The sequence below is a fragment of the Eptatretus burgeri genome, chromosome 6 (genome assembly GCF_056783735.1).
Source record: "Eptatretus burgeri isolate ZD-2024b chromosome 6, Ebu_testis_v1, whole genome shotgun sequence".
In the NCBI taxonomy this organism is placed as follows: Eukaryota; Metazoa; Chordata; class Myxini; order Myxiniformes; family Myxinidae; genus Eptatretus; species Eptatretus burgeri.
This window is the reverse complement of record NC_140966.1, coordinates 32,819,657-32,845,840: the sequence shown is the minus strand read 5'-3', so window position 1 is coordinate 32,845,840 and position 26,184 is coordinate 32,819,657. Positions and strand designations below refer to the sequence as shown.

Genomic DNA, 26,184 nt, shown 5'->3' with positions numbered 1-26,184 from the left:
ACTTTAACACAGCTCCCCTTGGTGATACACTTTAACACAGCACCCCTTAGTGGTACACTTTAACACAGCTCCCCTTGGTGGTCGACTTTAACATAGCTCCCCTTGGTGGTATACTTTAACATAGCTCCCCTTGGTGGTCGACTTTAACACAGCTCCCCTTGGAGGTATACTTTAACACAGCTCCCCTTAGTGGTACACTTTAACACAGCTCCCCTTGGTGATACACTTTAACATAGCTCCCCTTGGTGATACACTTTAACACGGCTCCCCTTTGGTGATACACTTTAACATAGCTCCCCTTGGTGATACACTTTAACACAGCTCCCCTTGGTGATACACTTTAACATAGCTCCCCTTGGTGATACACTTTAACACAGCTCCCCTTGGTAGTACACTTTAACACAGCTCCCCTTGGTGGTACACTTTAACACAGCTCCCCTTGGTGATACACTTTAACATAGCTCCCCTTGGTGGTACACTTTAACACAGCTCCCCTTGGTGATACACTTCAACACGGCTCCCCTTGGTGGTACACTTTAACATAGCTCCCCTTGGTGATACACTTTAACACAGCTCCCCTTGGTGATACACTTTAACACAGCTCCCCTTGGAGGTATACTTTAACACAGCTCCCCTTGGTGGTACACTTTAACACAGCTCCCCTTGGTGGTACACTTTAACACAGCTCCCCTTGGTGGTACACTTTAACACAGCTCCCCTTGGTGGTACACTTTAACACAGCTCCCCTTGGTGGTACACTTTAACATAGCTCCCCTTGGTGGTAGACTTTAACATAGCTTCGCTTGGAGGTATACTTTAGCATAGCACCCCTTTGTGGTCAACTGGACACTGATTCTCACTCTCGACTGGACTCGGCGTCAGAACAAATCCGATCAGGGGGCATGAGAGTAACCGTGGGGGGGGGGGGGGGAAGGGGCACAAACTGCCATTCGAGAACTCAATCTATGATGTAAATGCTTGATAATAAGAGTTTGCCGTCGGCAACCAACACACCAACCTAGTTCCAATTTAAAACATGCTGCAAAGTCTCCCTTTTCACACACACACACACACACACACACACACACACACACACACACACACACACACACACACACACACACACACACACACACACACACACACACACACACACACACACACACACACACACACACACAGCCAAAGGCCTGGCCTGCAGGTGGGGGGGGGGGGACAATAACTCATTTGGGGGGACATGGTTCACAAATTCCCCCCATGACGCTGACCCTCTCAGTATCAGAGTATAGTTCAGACATCACATTGATCAGTTTTGGTGGTACCGCACGAAGACCAATAATCCTCCAGAGGGAATCCCGATTCACTGCATCAAACGCTTTGCAGAGATCAACGGGGGCTCCAGACAGCTCATGCCCAAACTTACCCCTGCATTCAGTGAGGACCCAAGAGCAAGGATACGGTCAATTGTTGACCTCTGTTGTAAAGCCTGACTTCTCTGGACGCTGGTGCTCAAGCAGATATTGGCGAACCCTTTGACGAATTATCCGAGCAAAGACCTTGCCCAGCACTGAGAGCAGTGTCACCACTCGGTAGTTGTTGCAGTCTTGGGGATCACCCTTCCCTTTCCAGAGAGGGTCAACAAGGCCCCTCTTCCAGTCAGTTGGGATGATGCCTGTGTTCCAGACAGAGCACAGAACTGCATGCAATGACACGAGAATAGCATTTTTACCAGCCTTGAGAAGTTGAGCATGGATGGCACAGATCCTAGGAGGTTTACCTCATTTCAACCTGTTCACCCCAGTCTGTGTTTCCACAAACGAAGTTGGACCGCAGTTGATTGGAGGATCAGCAATAGGGATAGTAACACCCCATGACATCCAACTCGACCGCTTGTGGATCAGCCTGGTACAGCCGTTCAAAGTAACCGGACCAGCGGGCCTTCACTTCGGACTGCTCTATCAAGAGCCCACCACCCTCCAATCTAATTGCAGTACACCAAGGGACGGGCTTGGAGGAACGCAATGTGTAAATTCCCCTGTAAAGGCCCTGTCACACCTTGACGATTTATCCAGCGTATGCCTGACGTATGCAATATTTGGCTAAAACGCTGGCACACGTCGAATACGTTATGGGTAAGTTTGTATACGTTAAGAGCACGCTGGCATACGTCATAGAACGCTGGCATACGTCGAATACGTTATGGGTAAGTTTGTATACGTTAAGAGCATGCTGGCATATGTCGTGGTACGCTGGCATACGTCTTTGTACGCTGGCATACGTCTTTGTACGCAGGCATACGTCTTAGTACGCCGAGGTGTTAGACAAATTTTCCATGCTTGAAATTTTTTGACGTATGCCAGCGTATGACTCGCACGTTCCGCATAATGCTGGCCATAAGTTGTAGGCACGTTATGTGATCGTTGACACACGTCGACACACGTTACTTGTAAGTCACTCATAAGTCGAAACACGTCGAGGTAATGTTTAGCGTACCCGAAACTTGTTTCTAACCTATGAGTAACGTGTTGTAGGCACGTTAGGCGATCGCTGACACACGTCGACACACGTTACTCATAAGTCGAAACACATCAAGGTAATGGTTAGCGTCAGTGTTCCAGACTCCCTGTTTTTTTTTTTTCTTCGGTATGACGGTGATATTAACACTTCGATTTCTAGTGCGGTTATAATATAATATAATTAATAGGCTGCTGCTCAACGATTTAAATCATAACCGCACTAGAAATCGAAGTGTCAACATCACCGTCATACCGAAGAAAAAACAAAAAACAGGGAGTCTGGAACACTGACGCTAACCATTACCTTGACGTGTTTCGACTTTTGAGTAACGTACAAGTAACGCGTGTCGACGTGTGTCAACGATCGTGTAACGTGTCTACAACTTATGGCCAGCGTATGCGGAACGTGTGTCATACGTTGAGTACGTCGAGAAATTTTCAACATGCTGAAAATTTCACGACGTACTCGGCGTATGACGACGTATGCTCGCGTACTACGACGTATGCCAGCGTGCTCTTAACGTATACAAAACTTACCCATAACGTATTCGACGTGTGCCAGCTTGGTTCGGCAAATTTTTCATACGTCGGCATACGCTGGCTAAAACGTCAAGGTGTGACAGCGGCTTCACACTTCGATGTCTAGTGCGGTTACGATATGAATCGTCGAGCCGCAGCCTTTTAATAGCATACGTCACGTGATCGTCGGCGATACGCTGCTGCGCTATGCATAAGTTAGACTATCGTTGGGCATAGGTTGTGAACGCCGACAACACGCTCAGCATTCGTTGGTACAAGTTATCTATATGTGATTAAAACGTTCTGTGTACATCACTAATACGTTATGCATATGTCCAACATGTTATTATACGCCCAAAACTAAAAAAAACATCAATGGTTCAGCGTACTCCAGCGTTTTACATACATTTTGAGACCTTGCCATACACTGGTTAAAACGTCAAGGTGTGACAGGGCCTTTAGCGGGATGAGAATCACTTTACCACAGGTGATGCTCTACCCCCACACAGATTCCTCGCACATAGGCCTCCTTGTCCACCCTCAGTGCACGTACAGTTTTACGCCTCAGCTCCCTGAACAGCTCAGCTCTGCCATTCAGCCTGGCCCTGCGACTCTGGTCAATGGTATCCAGTGTCCCTTGAGAGACAAATTTCTTATTCGACCGAAGGTGAGTTCCAAGACATCCACCAGCAACATCAAGGATGGTGGACTCGAAGGCATTCCACAACTCTTCAGTATCCCCCAAAGCGCCCAGCCCCCCCCCCCCCAAGAAATCTCCATTCAGCCTGGCAATGTAACTCTGGTCAATGGTATCCAGTGTCCCTTGAGAGACAAAATTCTTCTTCGACCGACGGTGAGTTCCACGACATCCACCGGAAACATCAAGGACGGGAGTTTTGAGGGCATTCCACAACTCTTCAGTATCCCCCAAAGCACCCAGACTGCCTCCCCCCCAAATCTCCACTCAGTCTGTTCACAAACTCCTCAGCTACCCTTTCATCCCTGAGCTTGCCAACATGCAGCTGAGGCTGGGATGGTTCCATTCTCCTGGATTTAAACTGCAACTTCAGAGTTGCGACAGCAAGCCATTGGTCAGTGTGGAGGAACTGAGCACTCCGGTCGACCCTGCAGGTCTAGATTATCCTCCAGCGACCATCAACGAGGACATGGTCAATCTCCTTGACCACACCACCAACGTTGGAATACCAATAGAGCAAGAGCCCGGGGGTACTTGGTTAGCTGGAAAGGTAACCAATTTTATTGCCTACAACATTGTCCCATGTACATCCCTGGGTACAGAACTGAACAACTGGCATGCCCCCAGTGGTGGGTGTGGCCAGAAGGGCATTACTAACTTACCCCAAAGTTGATCTGGATCAGCTTTGTATGGTAACCCATAAAATATCACTTATATCACCCAAATGTCATCCCGAGTGCAAAACTTGGCTCATGCCAGTCATTTTCTATGGTGGGGTACCTCCCCCCCCCCCCAAGTCATCAATATATGACACTTCAAAGTTGATCGAGATCAGCTCATGAGGTAACCTCTTGGAATCTATTAGAAAATGTTCAGTAGGACCCCATGTGTTATGAATGCCCATTGCCAGTGGTTTCCATTGGTGGGATACCCCTGCCAGTTGCCCTGAAAGTTGCCCCTCCCTGGATTGACCTCGATCAGCTCATGAGGTAACCTCTTGGAATACATTACAAAATGTTCAGTAGGACTCCATGTATTATGACTGCCCATCACCAGTGGTTTCCAGCAGTGGGTTACCCCTGCCAGTTGCCCCTCCCTGGATTAATAGAACTTTCCAGATGCACATTCCAATGAAAGTCTTACCTCCTCAAAATTTAAAATCAAGGTTTATTTTTTCGTTTAAGTGGGTCTTTATTCAATTCACAACAAGGTCTTCCATCAGGATTACAGAAGGGTCAGCGCCAATGGCATTATCGGCCCCATACAATCAAGGTGATATCACGTAGTGATTTGAAAGGCCAAGTATATCCTCTTATTTCTTCCTTTTTGTCTTCTCCCCTGCATCCCACCAACCAGACCCAAGAATGACCCATGTGTTGTTTAGTTATGTTCGTGTAACAAAGGTGGCAGCAGCGCATTGATCAGCACTGTCATTGTTTTTATTGCACTCTCATTGTCACATGTCTGTCAAGTCAACAGCTTTGTTTTCGAGATCGGCTTTAGATAAAAAGGTGCGTAAAGGAAAAGGAACAAAAGCAATAATGTGGGCTTACTGCTAAGTTATGAATATGTCTGTTTCTGTCAGAGAAGTAGTTAATATAGGCCTAGAAAATCTTGGCTAGGCAAGGCCCGGCCTACCTATAGCATGTAGTGCATGATGTACATGTCGCATGCATCACACATGTTGCAAGGTGTCGTGATTATTTTCATATATGTGGAATATTACATAAAGGACAGCGAAAGGAAGCTCCGTGGTGCTGTCAATTCCGTCTATGTCATTGCTGGGCCAGAGCAGAAAAATCAGGCAAAGTGGAGCGAAACATCTTGAAACCGGCGTTTTCAAGCATGAGTTGGGGAAGTTCCTGCTGCGACAGTGGGAAAAATGATCACTATTGGTACATACTTCGTGGCAAAACGTTAGTGGTCTCCTTCGGCGGACAATGTCAACGCTACATGCCAGATGAAAGTGACCACATCACTGTCAATAAGCCAACAGACTATCAAGGTGACCATGAAGAAGCAGACACGTTGATAGCTTTCCATGTAGCCAATATCACAGAAAGGAACGTCATCGTGAGGGCAACAGATACAGATGTGTTGATCATCCTCATCGGTTTGCTTGGAAGGCAACGTCCAGAGATCCGGGCGAGGATGAACATTATCATGGACTGTGGCATGGGAAATAGTCGCAGATACATAAACGTCTCCACCATTGCTGCTGTATTGGAAGAAACCAGACCTGGACTGCCCCGAGCTCTTCCAGGATACCATGCGTTCACAGGATGTGACTTCATATCAGCCTTTTACAGGTAGGTAGGGACTCCATGCGCTATTTTAATTCCAATGTTCTATGAAACGGTCGGTGATGAAATAGCATTGAAATACGTAGAGAAATCCATTAAATTTTTGGTTGTAAAAGACACATCCCTAAATGTAATGCCATAAAATGGTCCAAATTATGAAGAAATTACCATTAATCTTACTTGGGTTTACTTGATTCTGAGGTTTCGGTATCTTTCTGGAAAGGAAAAGTGAAGCCACTCCAAATCCTTGAGAAAGATGAATCGTTGCAGTTCATCAATCTATTCACCAGTATGGGGGAGCAATTCGATGATGTTGATGTTGACGTGGCTTCAAAGTTCGTCTGCCGTATGTATGCCCAAACCAAGACTCGAGATGTGGTTGAGGCAAGACACAAGAAACTTATTGAAATGACTGGAAAAGTTGATAAGGTAAAGTAAAACTTATGAAGTACATGTATTTGAAATATTTTAGTTATGTAGGTTTCAGGTCGCCGAGTCAATCATGTCATAACGAATGTTTCATTCAATTTTCAGGAAAAACCCCTGGCCAATGTGAAGAAGCTGGACTGTGCATTGCTGCCACCTTGTCGAAGGACTCTGGAGATGAAAATCCATAGATCCCAATACATCTCTATGCTGTGGACGAACGCTACAACGGCTGTGCCGATGACTGCATTGACACCATGTAATTATGGTTGGTCAAAAAGACAACGAGGGGATATTGCAGCCAATCTGGTTTGAAGGGTCAGAACTTCCAGACTGTAAAATTCACAGATTCAGTGGAAGGGGATAACGTGACATCAGCTGGCGATGGAATAGATCAACAGGATTGTGATGAAGAACAAAGTGATAGCGATAGTGAAGTCAACGCATGGAGTGGAGACTGATTCTGACAGTGAAGAAATTAGTCTGGGAGCCAACTGCCATTCTTTCCTTTAACCTTGCATTGTTGTATTAAGTTTTTTTACTGTTGATTTTGCTAGCCAAGGGTCTCTATTTTCAGAAACTGCTTGGTGACATGTTGTCACCCTTGAGCAATTTGAGAAATTCAAGATGGCATCCAAGATGGCCACCATTACCTATAAATGACCATAACTCCCTAACTATTCACCCGAGGAAGGTGATTTTTGTCTCTATACCTAGGTTTTAGGGGTCAAGCTATCCATTAGAACTAAGTATTATGTTAACATCATCTTGTAATAGACGGGCACTAATTCTTCACTATTGTCTTTTCAGGTGCTGCCCGTATGACGAGTAAAAAAATGAATGAAGAACAGTGCTTTTTCGTGTCCAAATTTGGATGTGAGAATAAGACCGAACCGTTGAAAGACACTGGCCCTGTCAGAATTCAAAACTTCATCAAGCATAGCAAAATCTACGGGGACAGGTATCATGAACTTCTTGAAGAAAAAGTTAGTGAAAATCCTGAATGCACAGTTAAATGTCACAGAAACTGTGCTTCAACATGCACTTCAAGCATCCAGGTTGAAAGGCACAAAAGGAAGAATCCAGAAAGAGCTTCGTCTTACATTCCACCAAAGACCAGGAGACGTTCATCACGACCAGGATTTATCTTCAAAGAACATTGTTTGTTTTGTGGTGAAACTTGTGTGTTTGAAAAAGATCTGAAAAACCCAAATCGTTGGCGACCAGCATATTCATGTCGGGAAATAGGCGGCGCAGGTGGCAAGAAGTCACTCAAGCAAACTATTCTTGAAGCCTGCAAACGGCGTCAAGGTGAGTTATCAGACGTTGTGCGGCAAAGGGTAGATAGCGCTTTTAGTGACCTTCACGCAGCTGATGCAAGGTATCATGTGGATTGCTGAAATAGCTTCTTGTCAGAAAAAAAAAATGTGGCTTCAGCTGCAACCAAGTTAACATTGATCGTGCCTTTGAATCACTTGTAATGATCAATGACTCGTCCGGCTTCCCGAATTCAGTTGAGTTGCATGAAACATACAAAGAATTCGGGGGTGACAGGCTGACACGTCGTTTAATTGTCCCAAACCTATGCGAACGCTTCCGAGATGAGTTGGTGGTTTTAAATCTCCAGGGTTAGCAGACATTGTTAGCTTGCGATCTATAGCTGCAAAATGTATGCGATTGGTTCAAGACGAGGACGATGACATTGATGTAACAATAAACAAACTGTGCAAAGTCATCAGGCATGAGGTCAAACTAATAACATTAGATAAAGATTGTTACGATACCAGGGTTAACCGACAGGAATGTAGAGAGACTGTGCGTGGCACTTTGATGAAACTTTTAGGGAAGCTGTCTCCTAACCTGGATACGGCACTACCTGCACTTCTCATTGGTTCAATGGTAACTGGGGTGATGAAAAACCAGCCCACTAGTTTGCAAATTACTCTTGGCATCAAGATGAGGAGATCAAAAAAAAACTTATCAACGTGTTACAAGAGTATGGTGTTACATGTACCTACGATGAAGTACGGCGTTTTTAACATTCAGCTGCCAAAGCCACAACCATGGAACCTTCACTACCAGGCCGATCAACATCAAGTTCAAGCTTGGTTCAGGTTATTGTAGACAATTTTGATACTCACATATAGTCTCCAAACGGAAAGTTAATCACCCATTCCCTTGCCATGATGCTCACACAACCAGATAGTAACAGTAGTGAAACAGTCCAAGAAGACACCATTAGGCGTGTGAAAAAGGAAGACATGGTTGAGCCACTCGAGTATGACGTCGAGACAGAGAGATATAATGGCCCCAAGAAGCCTCCGATGCCACAGAACACCCCCAAACGATCCGTTCAGCCCCTGCGTATGCTGGCACAACAAGTAATTTCAAAGAGAAGAGCCAGTGAGATGGACTTCACGTTCCTTCAAGACATGAACAACACACTAGATTGTTCTGAGTACAATGGGTACAACACTGGGGCTGCACGTCGACAGGGTCATTCAGCACAACCAAAGATGAAGGCTGTTTGCCTTCCCTTGATAGACATGATCCCGTCACACCCAGATACGATGATGACATCAATGGCCGTTGCACAGGTCAACACACGCAATATCGGGCAACAGTTCGTAGTTTTTACTTGTGATCTGCAGCTGTACAAGGTCGGTCAAGAAGTTCAGTGGACTTATCCAGAAAGGTTCTCAAATGTTATTCTACGGTTGGGAGGGATGCACTCTCTAATGAGCTTCATTGGATCTATCGGAACACTGATGGCTGATACCGGTCTGTCGGATATAATGTCCTCTGTGTTTGGCGGTGTGTCGAAAATGCTCACTGGAAAAAAGTTTCCCCAGAACGTCAGAGCATTACGAATGGTAGCTGAAGAGGCACTTCGCGGAATCATTCACGATAAACCACTACATTGCAGTGGTGACCTCATGAAATTCTCAAAACCGAAGCCAGCAAGAGTCAAACTACCAAACTTTGGGTCGATGTCTTGATAAAACCTGTCCTGCTCACCATGATGTTCGTACGGGCTGAGCGCGAAGGTGACTGGCCACCATCTGGCAACCTACAAGCAAGTGCTACCATACTTCTTTGCTGCGGGGCATGTGAACTATGCGAGATATGGGTTGTGCTACCTTCGTGAGATGGAACGGCTACCACAAGAGGTGTTGTCACACTTCATGAAGGGTGAGCATGTCATGCACCATTCTGCTGGCTTATGGAATGGCATCTGGAGCGATATGATGATTGAGACGACCTTCATGCAGTATGGCCATGCTCCTGGGGGGATCGTTGGCATCACGCTTAAGCCAGAAACGCTAAAGGTATGGGCCCTTAGTCTGCATGCATGCAGCAGGTTGGCATCTGATCCTGGATGACATGATGGATGAGGACACTCAAAGCAAGGTGGTGACAACACACAAAGAAGAGGCAAAAGCCAGGATCGCTGAAGACAAGAGATGGAATCAGACAAAAACTCGACACTTGCATTAATCCTTTAGATTCTGCGGCACACCCCAGTGGTATAATCAATGTAGTTAGCAGCCAGATTGGTTCAACTGAAGTCAATGTCCACAATGCTGTCACAATCGGGACTGAACAAATGAAAGTTTTCGAAAGTCGGTTACTGCAGGCATTTTATGAAACCATCACGAAGAAGGTTGTTACTATGGATCATGTAAGGAAGCATGTGAAGGTCGGAGCTGCGACAGTATTTGATACCAATTTGATTAACTCAAGGGTGATTGGCCTCCAGGCTAGTGGGTGGGACATTGACATTAAGGATGTGCTTGGTCATGAACTTGCACCAGCTCCAACGTCCATGTTGGATGATACTGGAGATGTGAGGATTGCGAAATCGAAATCTACCTTGAAGAAAATTCTCCAAGTTGAGGTGTCTGATAGAGTTGCTGGTGGTGCAAATGTTAGTGTGCTCGATGGCTCAGCAATACTCTGGGTAGTTCCTTGGCCTGCTGATGGGTCTGTCAAGGACTATATAGCGAACTTCAAATATGCCATAGGAAAATGGTTACGGGTCGAGGACGTGTATCTGATATTTGACAGATACTATAATTGCAGCACAAAGAGTGTTACCAGAGGATCTGGGGCAACTGGTGTCAGTAGGGTTCATCATTTGCAAGTCAACAGTAAACTCCCAGCGCAGAATATTCTACTAGCCTCTTCCAAAAACAAGAAGCAACTGATGCAACTGATAGTTGATGATCTAGTCGAGGATAAGAAGTTTCACGAGGACAACACACGACATCACAAGTTAGTGGTAAGAGGAGCAGATCCGGTGCCAATCGAAATCAGTGAAGGTGGAGTTGTCATCTCACTTTCAGATCTGGCAACTTCACACAAAGAAGCAGACAACGTCATTGTCCAACAGGTCTTGAGTTGTGCCGCGGAAAATGCAGAAAGCAAAATCACTGTTGTTGCCGATGACACTGACGTCTTTGTACTGTTGCTGCAGTATCATCACGTGGCAAATCTCAAGAATGTTGTATTGATGGAGTCCCCCATCAAAGGAAGGACGGTGGTTGATATAGGCAAAACTGTGCAGAAGCATTCTGAGATAGTCGAAGGAATACTCCCGGCACATGCACTTTCTGGCTGTGACACCGTTGCCTCCTATTTTGGAATTGGAAAGGCCACTGCACTCAAAAAACTTCGATCGGGGCACTCACTTAACTCGTTGGGTGCACCAGGGCATTCTATGGAATCTGTTATTCAACAGGCTACCTCCTTCATTTCCACATGCTATGGACAAACAAACTGTAGTACAATGTCAGAGACAAGGTTAAAGGTGTGGCTGTCAAAAACAGGCAAAGGGTCATCAACGCCGAAGTTGTGTACCTTGCCACCAACAACTGAGGCATTCAAGGAAAATGTTAAAAGAGCTCGCCATCAGGCTTTGGCATAGCAGTCACTGGAAGCGCAGAATCCACCCGAGTTGGACTCAACGGAATATGGTTGGGTAAAGGATGACCAAAACAAGTCCCTTCAACCAGTCACCCTCCCTGATGAAGTCGAACGAGCCCCAGAGATGGTACTACGTCTAATAAAATGTGGATGCCACAGTGCTACTCCATGCAGTTCACGTGCTTGTAGTTGCAACTCTGCAAACATGAAATGCACAATATTTTGCGCCTGCTATAATCAGGGTTGCTGTAACCCGACATCATAGTTGATTGCATGTCTTTGCGATGCACATGGGCAACACAATGTACAACAGTGTAAATTATTTGGTGAAGTGGTAGCCATCCTTGAATATGAATTGTATAATATGCTTTTGGTAGTCTGTGTGAGAATTCAGATTTAAAATTAAAGAACATATGTTACAATATAACACCTGTGGTCATTTACCTTTTCATATTTTCCCCAAGATTGAATAGTATAGAAGATATACCAGTGCTTGTAAACTGGCAGCCATCTTGGATTTGTAGATGACATCATCAGCATATGAACTTTGATCTGATACAGATAGATGTGTCTCCAAAATAACCAGTGATAGACACCTTCACGACTAATTTGGAGTCAATAGTTAAGGAGATATGCCAGTTTTAGTGTTACGGCGGCCATCTTGGCAGCCATCTTGGAAATTACCATTATGTAATATGATATTAACATAATACTTAGTTCTAATGGGTAGATTGACCCCTAAAACCTAGGTATAGAGACAAAAATCAACTTCCTCGGGTGAATAGTTAGGGAGTTATGGTCGTTTATCGGTAATGGCGGCCATCTTGAATTTCTCAAATTGCTCAAGGGTGACAACATGTCATCAAGCAGTTTCTGAAAATAGAGACCCTTGGCTAGCAAAATCAACAGTAAAAAAAACTTAATACAACAATGCAGGGTTAACCCTCTCTGCTCCCGGACTAAATTGACATGTGCGGGTGATTTCGCCCTTCACCTTCGCTCTTAATATCGAAAAGTGGACGCTTTCCTTCCAAGATGAAATCTTGATATTTCATATGATTACTACGAATAACTCTAAAAATGGTTTTCGGATGTTGCCATGCAAGATCGACCCAGTTTAAGAGGATCATCTTGGCTTGAATTTTTAATTTACGTAATACACTACTGGGTAGAACAAATCGATGTAAATATTATGTCGTCCGTGGCTCCGAATTCAGACGGTTAACAAGTGTTCAGGACTGAAAAGCATATTCAAAATTACTTATCTTGGTTTTAAAGGTATCAACCCCAGTGTAAAAAGAATTCCAGTAATGAACAATTAACATCTGGAATCAGTGTCACATGGAATTCTGGGTGTTGCCAACGTGACCAAATTGCCAGAACGGACACCGACTGCAGAAAGCTCTGAAATCTGATAGCATTGGGTAATCAATATGATAATGCAGAAACTATAATTTTAAGCTACATATTTGTACCAGTACTCTTATACTTACTCGATCATTAGATTATTTTCTTATCCTACATTTTTGTATTTACGGTTGTTTAACACTTTAAATTGTTTGATGTTTGAAGTTTGCTTGTGGAAATATATCCCATAAATTTATCTCGTAATGAAAAATGCTTACTTTCACCTCTTTTTTTAATAGGGTGTCCACTGCCAGATGGGTCTGAAGTCCATGGTCCTGAAAGACCCCAAAGAAAATATATTCTCCTGCCTTTCAATACCTAGTGTCTGGTAAATCAGGTCGCCTAATTTTGTTATATTCCAAGAGATTATTTCATCGAGCTGATCTACGTCAATCCAGGGGAGAGTCAACTTCGGAAACCACTGGAAATGAGCATTCATGATACATGGGTTCCTACTGAACATTTTGTATTAGATTCCAAGAGGTTACCTCATGAGCCGATCTCGGTCAATCCAGGGAGGGGCAACTTTCAGGGCAACTGGCAGGGGTAACCCACCAATGCAAACCACTGGCAATGGGCATTCATGATACATGGGGTCCTACTGAACATTTTGTAATAGATTCCAAGAGGTTACCTCATGAGCTGATCTAGATCAACTTTGAAGTGTCATATATTGATGACTGCAGGGGGTACCCCACCATGGAAAATGACTGGCATTAGCCAAGTTTTGCACTCGGGATGACATTTGGGTGATATAAGTGATATTTCATGGGTTACCAGACAAAGCTGATCCAGATCAACTTTGGGGTAAGTTAGTAATGCCCCCCTGGCCACACCCACCACTGGGGGCATGCCAGTTGTTCAGTTCTGTACCCAGGGATGGACATGGGACACTGTGGTTGGCAATAAAATTGGTTACCTTTCCAGCTAACCAAGTACCCCCGGGCTCTTGGCGTACAAGTCCAGCGATGAGCTTGTGGGCGCTGAAACCATGAACCAGCCACCCTAAGTCCATGACTTCTTGCAAAATCAAGGAACTTAATGCTATTCTGGTTCACAGTTCCAGACCCATGGGGACCAAAACGTGTTGGTCTATCAATGATCTATCACAACCAACGATCTATCAATGGTGAAGAATCACTTAAAAAAATTATCCTCATCGGATCCGGATCCGGATCCGGATCTTCACCAATATCGATTCAGTTCGTCCTTTGTCACACACCGAACCTGTCCACAAAATTTCATCCAGATCCGTCCACAACTTTGTGAGATATCCTGTGCACAAACAAACAAACGGAAAGGGGGTGAAAACATCATCACCTTCACCTTCGGTGTCAGAGGGAACTCTCAGATCATGTGTGAATGAACTCTCTAAAACTTTTCTTCACCAATGCGCGAAAGAGTCATCTTCAGGCTTTCAATGTGGGATCACTGTGGAGGAATTGATATCAAGGAAAAAAAACACCAGAGAAGATCGTGATTGACTGAGATATGTTAAATGTATATAAAATAGTTGTCAAGTTCTACTTGATAAGCACAAACAGTCCTTTAAGAGAATTCTAAGAGAATCATCTGTTCCCTTCGACCATACCACCCTGAATACGCCCGATCTCGGACGCTAAGCAGGTTCGGGCCTAGCTAGTACCTGGACAGGAGACACCAGGTGTTGTAGGCTCTTTTTTTCACCTGCAGGGGGAGTCTTGTTTTCATTGAGTGCTCGTGCAGCTGAGAATCTGCTCATTCGGTAAAAAGGAGGAGGAGGACTCTGTCTCTCTCTCTCTTCATCGTCAAGTTGAAGTTGTGAGTGTAAGGTCGATTGGTTCGTCACATTCTTGCCGTGGGTCGTGTAAATTCTCTCATGAGGTTTGTTTCATCTCTGAAACTGGAAGGGCACTCGGTGGAGCGCACACGTCCGCCACATAATGCCTGATCCACGAGAACATATCGGGCCCAATACGTTTTTGAAAGATCATGCCGTGCAGAACTCCATCGTTTTTGGCCCGATCTCTCAATGGTGAAGAATCACTTAAAAAAAAAATTAATAATCATCGTATCCAGACCCGGATTCGGATCTTCACCAAAATCGAATCAATTCGTCCTTGCGACACACACAACGTGTCCACCAAGTTTCATCCGAATCCGTCCACAACTTTTTCAGATATCATGCTATATATTGTTTATGGCCCGATCTCTCATTGGTGAAGAATGACTTTTAAAATTCTCGTCGTCAGATCTGGATCCAGAGCTTCACCAAAATTAAATCAATTCTTCCTCGTCACACGCCCAACGTGTCCACCAAGTGTCATCCGAATCCGTCCACAACTTTTCGAGATATCGTGCTATATATCGGTTTCGCCCGATCTATCAGGTCAGGTCAGGTGTGGGAGCATGCACGGGAGCAGTGCGTCGATGCGTCCACATTCCGCAGGTACTCCAGGGGCCTCCATCTGGCCATCCCCCAGGTAGATGCCTGGCCCATCCCCATCTCCTTGAAATGTTGATCAATCTGATGCAACCACGAGGCACGTGGTTGGCCCATTGGCCTCCTCCACTCACGAGACTCCCTCGCTGAGAGAATCTGGTGAGCAGGATCAGAATAAGGAAAACGAGCCACATATCCATACAGCCGCAGCTGACACTCACGGACTACGCAGGTAACAAATCTCATTTGAGTCTCTCTCAACAACCGCTCATTGGACACAAAATCCAACCAGCGATAGCCAAGGAATATTCGAAGAGACCTGGTTCCAAAGGAATTAAGTCTCCATCTCAGATCCTTGGTCAGAGTCCAACTCTCACATCCATAGAGAAAAACTGTAAGCACCAAGGACCTGAAGACTCGGACTTTCATCGTCCCTCACATGTACTGGCAGCGCTACACCCCATGATCCTGTGCATCCATGACTCCCCAGGCCTGACCCAGACGTCCGGTGACCTCTGGCTCACAGTCCGCAGAGACATGAATATCACTGCCAAGGTAAGTGTATCTCTCCGTGACCTCAAATCCTCACCACAAACAGGTACAAACAGGATAGCAGCATCCAACATGTCATTGAAAGCCTGAATCTCAGTTTTAACCCAGAAATCCCGTAATCCCATTGGCACCAACTCCTCATTCAGCACCTCAAGGGCCCCCAAAAGGATATCCAGAGTCTCCGCAAAGATGACTGCATCATCTGCAAAATCAAGGTCCGAGATCTTGACATTCCCAAACGATGCACCGCAGCTTGATCTCTCCGACATCCTCCCCACAATGCAGTCCATACAAGTTCTGAAAAGAGTGGGGGCCAGGACACACCCCTGATGAACTCCAGTAACAAGTGGAAATAAGTCAGAGATGGAATCACCAATCTCACAGCACTGTCAGTACAGTCTCGACAAACAGAAACGTTACAGTCGATGACACTGTCATGTTTCTACCACAGAGGTCCAGGTGTGTTCGCAACAGTTGGGCACGAAAGACGAACAATTCATTGAGATTACCTCGAAAAATAAGGTACTTTTGGAGCATCACACACATCTGGGGAGCAAGTTTTCTGACTTGAGTAGCAACTGCAGGAACATCTCAGTACTTGGATGGTCATACCAAACACCAACTCGAGATGCCGAGAGTGTAAAACAATGTGTGAATTGGGCAAACGAACACTATTTTTCAGCAGTTAGAACTGCTGCAGGAGGGAGGGGTATGAGACAGACAGACAGACAGACAAACAGACAGGGAAACACAGACAGCCAGCAAGAGAGCGACAGTGACAGAGGTGTGGGAGGGAAGAGTGCTGCATTTTATTCGGAGGAGGGAGTGAGGAGGGGACAGACAGAGAGAGTGAGGGGGGGCAGAGGAAAAAAATAATAATGAGAGAGGTGAGGGATGGAGATGACGTTAGCAAAGAGAGTAATGTGTTATGCTTAATGACCAAGAAAAAATAAATCAAAAATCTCATGTTAGAATAGCTGTACACACAACGACACAACAGTTTGTAATGTTAACCACAGGCACATCTGCAAAAACTTTGATATCCCAGTAATAGAAAATTTGTGGGAACATTAACCAAAAGCATGGACTGAAAACATGGAAGTACCGCTCACGTACGACCTAATGATACCATCGAGCGTGAATATCGAAAACAAAGCATTGCGACCAGATATCATACTTTGGTACAAAAGAGAGAAGAAGGCATTGCTAAGTGATGTGGTAATACCAGTGATTTTGGACTAAACAATACAGAAATCAAGAAAATTAACAAATACCAAGACCTCAAGAATGAAGTGAAAACATCCTGGAATCTGAATAATGCCAAAGTTGTACCGGTGATAGCTGGAGCTACGCAAATGATGACGAAGAACCTCACAGGGATATTAAAAACCATCCCTGGGAAAATTACTACAAACAAACTACAGTTGGAAGCTGTCCGGGGCTCAGTGACGATCCTGAAGAGAACCGTCGGCACAAAACTTTGAGAACAGAAAACTTCACAGCTTGGTCCATGAATTGTGACCCCTTACTGAAATAAAGGTGGATACCTTCACGGGTCTGGCGGCCAGTCAAGGTTATTCCACCGACCCAATTGTGGTGTCAGGCGGTTAACACCGCCAGCCCCAGGACAGCCAAACTTCGGGGGAAAAGGGCGCAATGGTGGGACGGAGGAGCACAGCACGGGGGGGGGGGGGTTATACTCGTACCCCACGACAAACACACAAATTCAGCCTATTACAATGAACACATTTAATGAAAATATACAAATATTTACAAAGGAAAATAATTCAAAAGGTAATGGTAAAAACGTGAAGTAAATAAAAGTCTAAGTCGAGGTGCCTCTGCACATGGACTTAAATACAGACAAAGGGAAACAAAATGACAAGAAAATCCTTCCTTATTCTTGTACTTAGCTTGGCCCAGAGCTGGTCTTTGTGGAACTTGGAATCGAGGTGCTTCCACCAGCACGTGCAGACACGCGCAAAATGGCACCAAGTCGCTTCTCTCGTAGCAGGACAAACGTTCGCCAGTCAATCCATGAGCGGCACTCAACACCAAGGCTCAGAGACCCAGTGCAGTTTCATGCGTCAATCGTCCTCACCGACCCGCTATTTGACATACACGAGGCTCGGGGTCCGTTTCTCATGACCCAACCAAGAGCTAAGGGCCAGTTTCTTGCGTCACCACGCGAGCCAAATCGCCTCAACACGAATCCAAGAATTGTGTCGGCCTCTTCGTGCATCAAAGGAAAGCCAGCCATAAAGCCCTGTTCTTACAGGCCATCTCCTATGCTCTCTCTCGACCGTGAGCATCCTTCCTTCAACTCAACTCTGCCACATGCATGCGCTCACACTGAACTCCACTCTCCTCTCTGACGTCATGCCTAACCACCATTTTCTCCTCCAGGGGATGGCTTGCTCACCCGAAAACTTGGGAAGGTGGGGCCTCCACCCGCTCAGCATGCCTGGCGAGCCTCTGACATCACGCCCATCAATCATCAGCCTCGGGGGCGTGACTTCGCCCGATGTCACCCTTGACCTCAAAATCAATCGGCTTCTAAGTTGAGACTACCTCTACAACTCGGTAAAATTTCATGACAATCGGTTTGGAAATGTGACCTGTTGGTGATTGACAAACAGACAGAATAATAACATCGACTGACCAATATATTTGAAAACTCTTCGATTTTGCAAGTCACAAACAAACAAGAAGACGACGTCATGCAGAGCACGATACTTGCAAAATTCATTAAAAAAAAATTTGACCTCAGAAATAATTGGTGGTTGCATTAAATGATGAAGTATGCAACTCCTCTTCAAATTTCAAGTGAATCAGATGAAAATTGACAATCTTAGAAATCCGGCCTATGTTGACCTTTTGGCCGATGTGGACCTCCAAAATAATTGGTGGTTGAATTCATTGACCTGAAATAAATATACTCTTCAAATTTCAAGTCAATCGGATGAAAATTGAGAATTGTAGAAATACCGCCTTAATTGTTGACCATGGGACTATGTTGAACTTCTGGTCGATGTTGACATCAAAAATAACTGGATGGTTGATAAGCATTCCACGGAAATGGTTGATAAGGAACGGCTGACGAGGCAAGTGATACCTTGATGATGTTAATGAAACACACCCCTGGATGAGCTTTTTGCGTGAGTTAATGTTTAAGGCTAGCGGTGAGGTTAGGGGGTTACCCTTATTCTAATCGGATAAAATAATGAGAAAAAGAGCAATCAGAGATTGCAGACCCTTCCCAAGACTTGTTTTATGTGGTGTTTGTGTACTGGTATGTGATGTAATTAATAATAGACATAACTGGAACTGGCACTTTATAACTGCTGGCAGTGATAACGGAGTACCAAGATGTCCCACTTTTGTGCAACTCCACATATTCCCATGACGTTCATTATTATTGTTCAATTGAATTGAGAATGGGATTAAAATAAATTCAAATCTAATGGAAGACCAAATAGGTACAGTACTGTACTGCATTGGAGTCATCAGAACTAACCCTAACAAGCAAAAAGCAAAGATTAAGTCATCAGGAGGAACCTGGAGAGGATTTAGGTTTGAGCTTTTTCAGTTGAAAATTTATGAATTTCGAAGTTTGATCTTGAGCTTAACTTTGACCTTTGACCCCAAAAACAGTTGCTCTCCAAATTCAGCGATGGACTATGCAAATCCTGTTCAACTGTTAAGTTAATAGGGTGTAAATTGACGATTTTTCAGTTCAAAATTGATGATTTTACATGTTTGCCCTTGAGTTGACTTTTGACCTTTTGCTCTCAAAAATAGTTGGTTTCCCAATTCAGTAATGCACTTTGCAATTGCTTTATAATTTTAAGTCAATCGGATGAAAATTGACGATTTTTCAGATAAAAAAAAAATTGATGATTTTAGAAGGTTGACCTCGAGCTAACCTTTGACCTTTTGATCTCAAAAATAGTTGATTTCTCAATCCAATGATGCAATCTGCAACTCCTGTTCAAATTTCGAGTCAATTGAATGAAAAATGACAATTTTAGAAATTTGACCTTAAGATGATGTTTGATCTTTGACCTCAAAAGCAATAGGCTTCTCAGTTGAGACTACCTCTTCAACTTAGTAAAGTTTCATGAAGATCGGTTTGGAATTGCGACCTGTAGGTGATTGACAAACAGACAGACAGACAGAATAACAAAATCGACTGAGCAATATTCTTGAAAAATCTTCGATTTTGCAAGTAACAAACGGACCCAAATGCAATACCCTCTCCTCTGGTGAGGGTAATTAAATATTGTTTCAGGATCATTTGTTTTCTTCCCCAGGGAAGGTTATTGGCACAAGTCTTTCATGGACCTACTGGCAGCCTAGCACAGTGTGACGAATGACAAAGTATGAGATAAAAGCATGAATTTGGAACTTGTCCTTGGTGCCGTCGATAGCTCGCCGACCAACCTTGGACAGCAAAAGAGAGCTTTAACGCCTGCCAACTAAGGCCGACAGATGGCAGTCGCCTTGATAAATCACTCCGCCTGTGAAACACCCTGCCGATAAAACACCCTACCTGTGAAACACCCTGCTTGTGAAACACCCTACCTGTGAAACACCCTACCTGTGAAACACCCTGCTTGTGAAACACCCTGCCAGTGAACCACGCAGCCTGTGAACCACCCTGCCTCTGAAGTGCCCTGGCTCTGAAACACCCTGCAATGACTTTAAAAGATCTGCAAAACTCCATGTCTGAGATGGGAGTCAGTGTTCATCAATCAACAATATCCCGTTTCCTTCACAAAGGTAGCCTTTATAGACAGATGGCAAGAAAGAAGCCATTACTGGAAAAGACACATCTAAAAGCTCCTATGAAGTTTGTGAAAAAGCATCCTAATGAATTTGCAGGCATGTGGAGAAAACTTTTGTGGTCAGACGAGACAAAAATTGAACCTTTTGGTCGAAATTAAAAGCGTTACATCTGATGCAAGTCCAATACTGCACATCACCCAGTCAACATCATCCCTACTGTCAAGCATGGTGTTGGCAGCATCATGTTATGGGGCTGATTTTCATCAGCAGGGACTTGTCAGGATAGAAGGGACAATGGACGGTGCAAAGTACAGGAGAATCCTTGATGAAAACCTGCTCAAGTCAGCTATGAATCCAAAACTGGGTAGGAGATTCACATTTCAGCAGGACAATGATCCGTAGCACAAAGATAATCCCACACTGGAGTTGCTGAATAATAAGAAAATAATTGTTCTTGAGTGGTCCAGTCAAAGTCCTGAGTTGAACCCAATTGAACATTTATGGCGAGACTTGAAGATTGCAGTCCATCGATGATCCCCATCAAACTTGGCAGAACTAGAGTAATTTTCACGTGAAGAATGGAAAAGGTTTCACCATCTCACTGTGAAAAGCTGGTGGAGACCTCCCCAAAAAGTCTCATAGCAGTCATTGCTGGAAAAGGTTCTTCCACCAAGTACTGACATAAGGTGTTGAATACTTTTACAACCAGTGAATTTTGACTTGTGCATGTTTTTTTTACAGGTATTCCTGACACGTATCCTCCTTCAACTATAACAGCGTTTAGTTTGATCTGTTCAGTTTTTAATTAAAAAGTTCATTTGGAAAAATTGTTTTGACATAACTTGTAATTCATCTACATGTAGCATTACTGGTATGGGGTGAACACTTTTCAGGCCACTGTAACCAACCAAACTTAATTTGAAAGAAAACAGCTGTTTTGGAAAGAGCGAGTAAAGCTTACCCTGAGAAAAGTCAACACTCATGTTTGAGAAAAGTTATGCCAGTTGTCAGGTGAACGAAACCTGATAGACAGGTACTGTTGGTGTAATGACGCATTATATTCAAAGCATACCTGTGGAAGATGTCACTCGTGATTGCTTGATAAACTCATGTGCATGTTGGTATGCCACACATCAACAAGGGAGAAATTCTTAACCTCACGAGACTTTCTTTCTTTCGTTTATTTGGTGAGGAAGCAAAGCTTGGCACTTTTCACGGAAACATAGTGAGTACGATGTATTTCTTTTCAGTACTTGTGATTTAAATTTGCAGTGAACTCTGGCTGGGGTAAAATAGGGATCATTATATGTTCGCACAACTTGTTGCTGAAAACATCTCATTTAGTTTATTTGCCAATGTAGTTTTGTCAATCAGTCTTAGCTCGCAAAAAAAAAAAACTGGTTGTAGTTGGGAAGATCCATATTCAAAAAGGAATTAAGAGACTGCCAAGTACTTGTTACCTTCATGTCTGAATTGTGTTGGAGAATATAATATTATGACCAATGTGCATTTTTGTTGTTGTTGTAAACAGTTAAGGCTTGTGGAAATGCTAGTACACAGAAGGGATCAGGTCGCAATAGAACAAAAGGAACAGCAAAAAAGAGAACGGGGAAATGTGAAGAGCAGGGCCGAGGGAGAAGATAGAGGGAGACTGACAAACGAGGGATGCAGGTAATCAGGGCCAGTCCGAAATCAAATGACGTCCCAGGCAAGGGGCGTCTTCGGTGCCCCCTGTCCGTTTCTTCAACTTTTGAAAACCTTATGAGGGGGCAGTGAGATCAATCAGCGGTGAGGTGGTAGCGAGGGTAAGCAGTGGTGAGGGAGTAGTAGTGAAGTCAGGCAATGGTGATGGGGTAGCGAAGGCAAGCAAAGGTTGAGATGTTTAATATAATAAAAGGGTAGGAACAAAATAAGTGCAGAATAATTATATTCAGTGGAGTAGAGTGATGGGACCAGGGACTATAGCCGGTGCGTAAGGAAGAGGAGAGACAAGGCAGTATTTCACTCGGAGAGTAGACAAAGCAAGTTATTCTCCCTGGAAAGGTTGTGGCAGCGGAAACAGTAGATAGGTTCAAATTGGAATTATATCGGTACCTGGAAGTATTGGACACAGATAGGTACAGGTATACTGGCAGGATTTGTATGTACCTTGAGTATGCACGAGTGAACGTGTACATATGGACTGAGTGTGATATCTGAGAGGGTCTTGGCAAGGAATAGTGTGTGCTTGATGTTCCGTATTCTTATGGCCAAAAAAAATATGGCCATCATTGGATCACGGGCCAAGGATAAGTCATGGGTGATCATCAAGAGTAAGTCCCCCTTGTTGGGGGGGGCTTACCCTTGGCGATCACTTTGTGATCACAGATATCTAGTGACTCTCGCCAGAGGAGAGGGTATTTGGGTCCATTTGCTTGTTTGTCCGCACACAATAGGAGTATGTGTACATGAATTACATTGGACATTCAAAGGGTAACCCAAACGCTAAACAATCGATCCCTCAATACCCTACAAATAGATATGACGTCTTTTTTTCGATTTACGATTTATAAAGAAAGTAATTTTGGGATTAAAAGTCGAAATCCGGTTCCAGGTTTTGAGGCCACAGCTGATTCTCTCGGGGAAACTCTGCCGATTTTCTCAAAGATAAGTTTCTGGTCGTTATTTGTCGCATTTTGACTTTATTTTGTTACCTACATGTTTACTGTGTGTTCCTCGTTCGGTTTTGTTTCAATATTTGTGCTATTTTATGAGTTTTCGTCGATCTTGTCATTTCGGGTTTCCTTGAGGCCTACCCGTATTTCCCATCTCGGTGCTCGATCGATTTTATTTGTATTTTCTCCCTATTACCATCAGTTCTTATTTTCTCCACTTTTCCCACCAACCCTCTTCTATCCCTCCCAACTACACCCTCTGTTTCTTGCCTTAAAATTAAAAAAAAACAACAACCCTTTCTCCCTCCATACCTTTTTTCCCATGTATCCATGAGTGCCGCCTCATCTTCCTCCTTCTGCTGTCATACCATCTTCCATTTGAGCCGACCCACTTTCACCATATATACCTTCACAATTTCTTTCTACAACCTTCCATTACCGAATCTTCAAAAATCCATCAAAAAAAATTATTTTCTTTGTATCCATCATAACTACTAGTACGTGCCCGTAAAAAAAAAAAAAAAAAACGAAATAAATACCGCGAGCAACAAACAACCACACAGGCCGTTTCTTCGCTCTCACGTGCCCGTACGTGCGTGGCGCGGAAGTTCGCATATCACAGTTACGATGATTCGCAATTTAGGTTTTACTGGCCAATTATTCAATTAGCGCCAATGTATTTTGCCTTTTCGCAATGTCATCGCAAGGAAAAACAAAAAGAGAAGAGAAGAGAAAAAAATTACTTCCTGGTTCGGAGCATACCAGTTCACTCTGATGTTACCGAAATGTATGCACCGTCTCATATGAAAACGATCATAACTTGCGGCATTGTGTTTATCTATAAATGCGCATAATAAATCGAGAAATTATTAGAATACACGAAGTCATCACTCTCCGGAAGCCCGTACGTTGTAACCCGTAATGGGGAACGCGGCTGAGCTTCCCTTCCCCATCGGCCACGCCCTCGCAGCAATGTGTCTTGTCATTGGTTTGGTAAATAAATGGCCATAACTTGGGAAGCACTTGTCCGATTAATATCAAAACCTTGAAAAGGCACATCCTCAGGTCCCCAGCAATATATCTGGCACGTTTCAATTAGATCGGACCAGTGGTTGTGGAGAAACAGCGGTCACAGACACACACACACACACACACACACACACACACACACACACACACACACACACACACACACACACACACACACACACACACACACACACACACACACACACACTGCTGGAATTATAGATAGATACACCTCCCACAACCACGTGTTTCTCCACCCCTTCTTCTTCCTGTTACTTTTCATCGACTCACCAGTTTCCCCTCTGCGCTTGCCAATCCAAATTTACCACATGCCTCCAGGATTTTACTTCAACCTTTCGTTTACCGAATCTTACGCAATCTTTCTGAAAAATAAAATAATAATAAAAAATAAAAAATATCAAATTCACTTTTAACTATACAGTTCCCACAACCACGTGTTTATGTTGGAATTGTTTCTACCCTCTGTGTTTGCCGATCCAAATTCACCATTCACCTCAAGATTTTTCTTCGACCTTTCCTAAACCTAATCTTTTGCAATCTTTCTCAAAAATAAAATAATATAAAAATAATAACAAAAACAAATTAAAACGGTCTCTTACAATGTTTCAACTTCCTTTGGATCATCAATTTGGATTCAGACCAGGTCACTCTACCTTGGATATGCTGCTTCTTCTCTCCCAACAATGGATGGATGTCCTCAATGCCGGACATGAAATCAGAGCGATCTTCCAGGACATATCGCGTGCTTTCAATAAGGACTAGCACCCTGCCCTGCTCACCAAACTCTTCCTATGGTATCCAAGGAAATATCCACTCGATGCTCGCAGACTTCCTCAACTGTCGCAGCCAACATGTGACCATAAATGCAGTTCTCTCATCCCCTCTTCCTGTCCAGCATGGAGTTCCTCAACGGAGTGTTCTGGACCCTGATATTTTTTCTGGTTTTCATCAATGATCTCTCTGACTTTCTCTGGAAAATCCTCTTCATGTCTTTGCTGAAGACTCCACCATCTGGCATACCATCTGTCATCCCTCAGATCGGCAAGCAGCAGCTTCTTCGCTCTCTCCAGATCTGGGTAAAATCACAAACTGGTCCAAAACGTGGAACATGTCTTCCAATCCTGACAAATCTCACACTTTCACTATGTCTCTCCAAAAAGACTGTTTGGAACCCCCCCCCTCCCCACCCATCCACTTTCTCAACAATCCTCTGAAAGAAGTCCTTAAATTCAAGCTTCTGGGTCACACTATCTGCCATGATCTTTCCTGGGAAAGCCACATTTCCAAACTGGCCTCCAGTTTCGACATCCTCCATCATGCAAAGTCCTTCCTCAGCCCATCTGAGTTCCTAACCACATGCAAATCTTTCATCCACAGCTTGATGGAGTGTTGCTCTCCCCTTCGGAATGGTGCTCCCGCCTCTCACCTTAATTGGCTTCACCATGTGGAAACCAAGGCATTTAGGATCATTGGTATCTCCCGTGGTGAGGCTGAGTCTTTGGGCCTCTCACTCTCTCACCACGGGCAGGTTGGTTATGTTTCTGTCTTCTACAGTCTGCTCTCCGGTCTCGCCCACCCCTGCTCTATCTGCGATATGTCCCCCTCATATTTCCGCAGGGCGCTCAAGGTCCGCCAGCAACCCACTTCTGGTAAAACTACCAAAATCATGAAACACTGCTCACCTTCACTCTTTCATTCCTCTTTTTCCCCACCTTTGGAACAAACTCCCACACTCTTTTCAATCCCACTCTTCCCTCCAGGTCTTCAAAACAGCTGTTCACCACCACCTCTTATCTTCCCCCATCCAAAACCACAATCTTTTCTATCCCCGTTAATCCACCCCAAACCAACCTCCTTCAAATTCCCTGCTTTCCATCCCAAAAGTTCCCCGTCATGTGAGGTCCTGAAAGTCCCTGTGGCATCC

At 44.3% G+C, this 26,184-nt stretch overlaps 1 protein-coding gene across 1 annotated transcript in view; it reads left to right on the top strand.

The window, feature by feature from the left end:
* Window positions 1–21,640: 21,640 nt before the first annotated feature.
* LOC147024513 (uncharacterized) overlaps window positions 21,641–26,184 on the top strand; it is a 90,558-nt gene continuing 86,014 nt past the window's right edge. The window contains exon 1 of the mRNA XM_085884514.1: window positions 21,641–21,781. The gene's annotated coding sequence lies outside the window, so the exon portion shown is untranslated. The remainder of the gene's footprint in view (window positions 21,782–26,184) is intronic.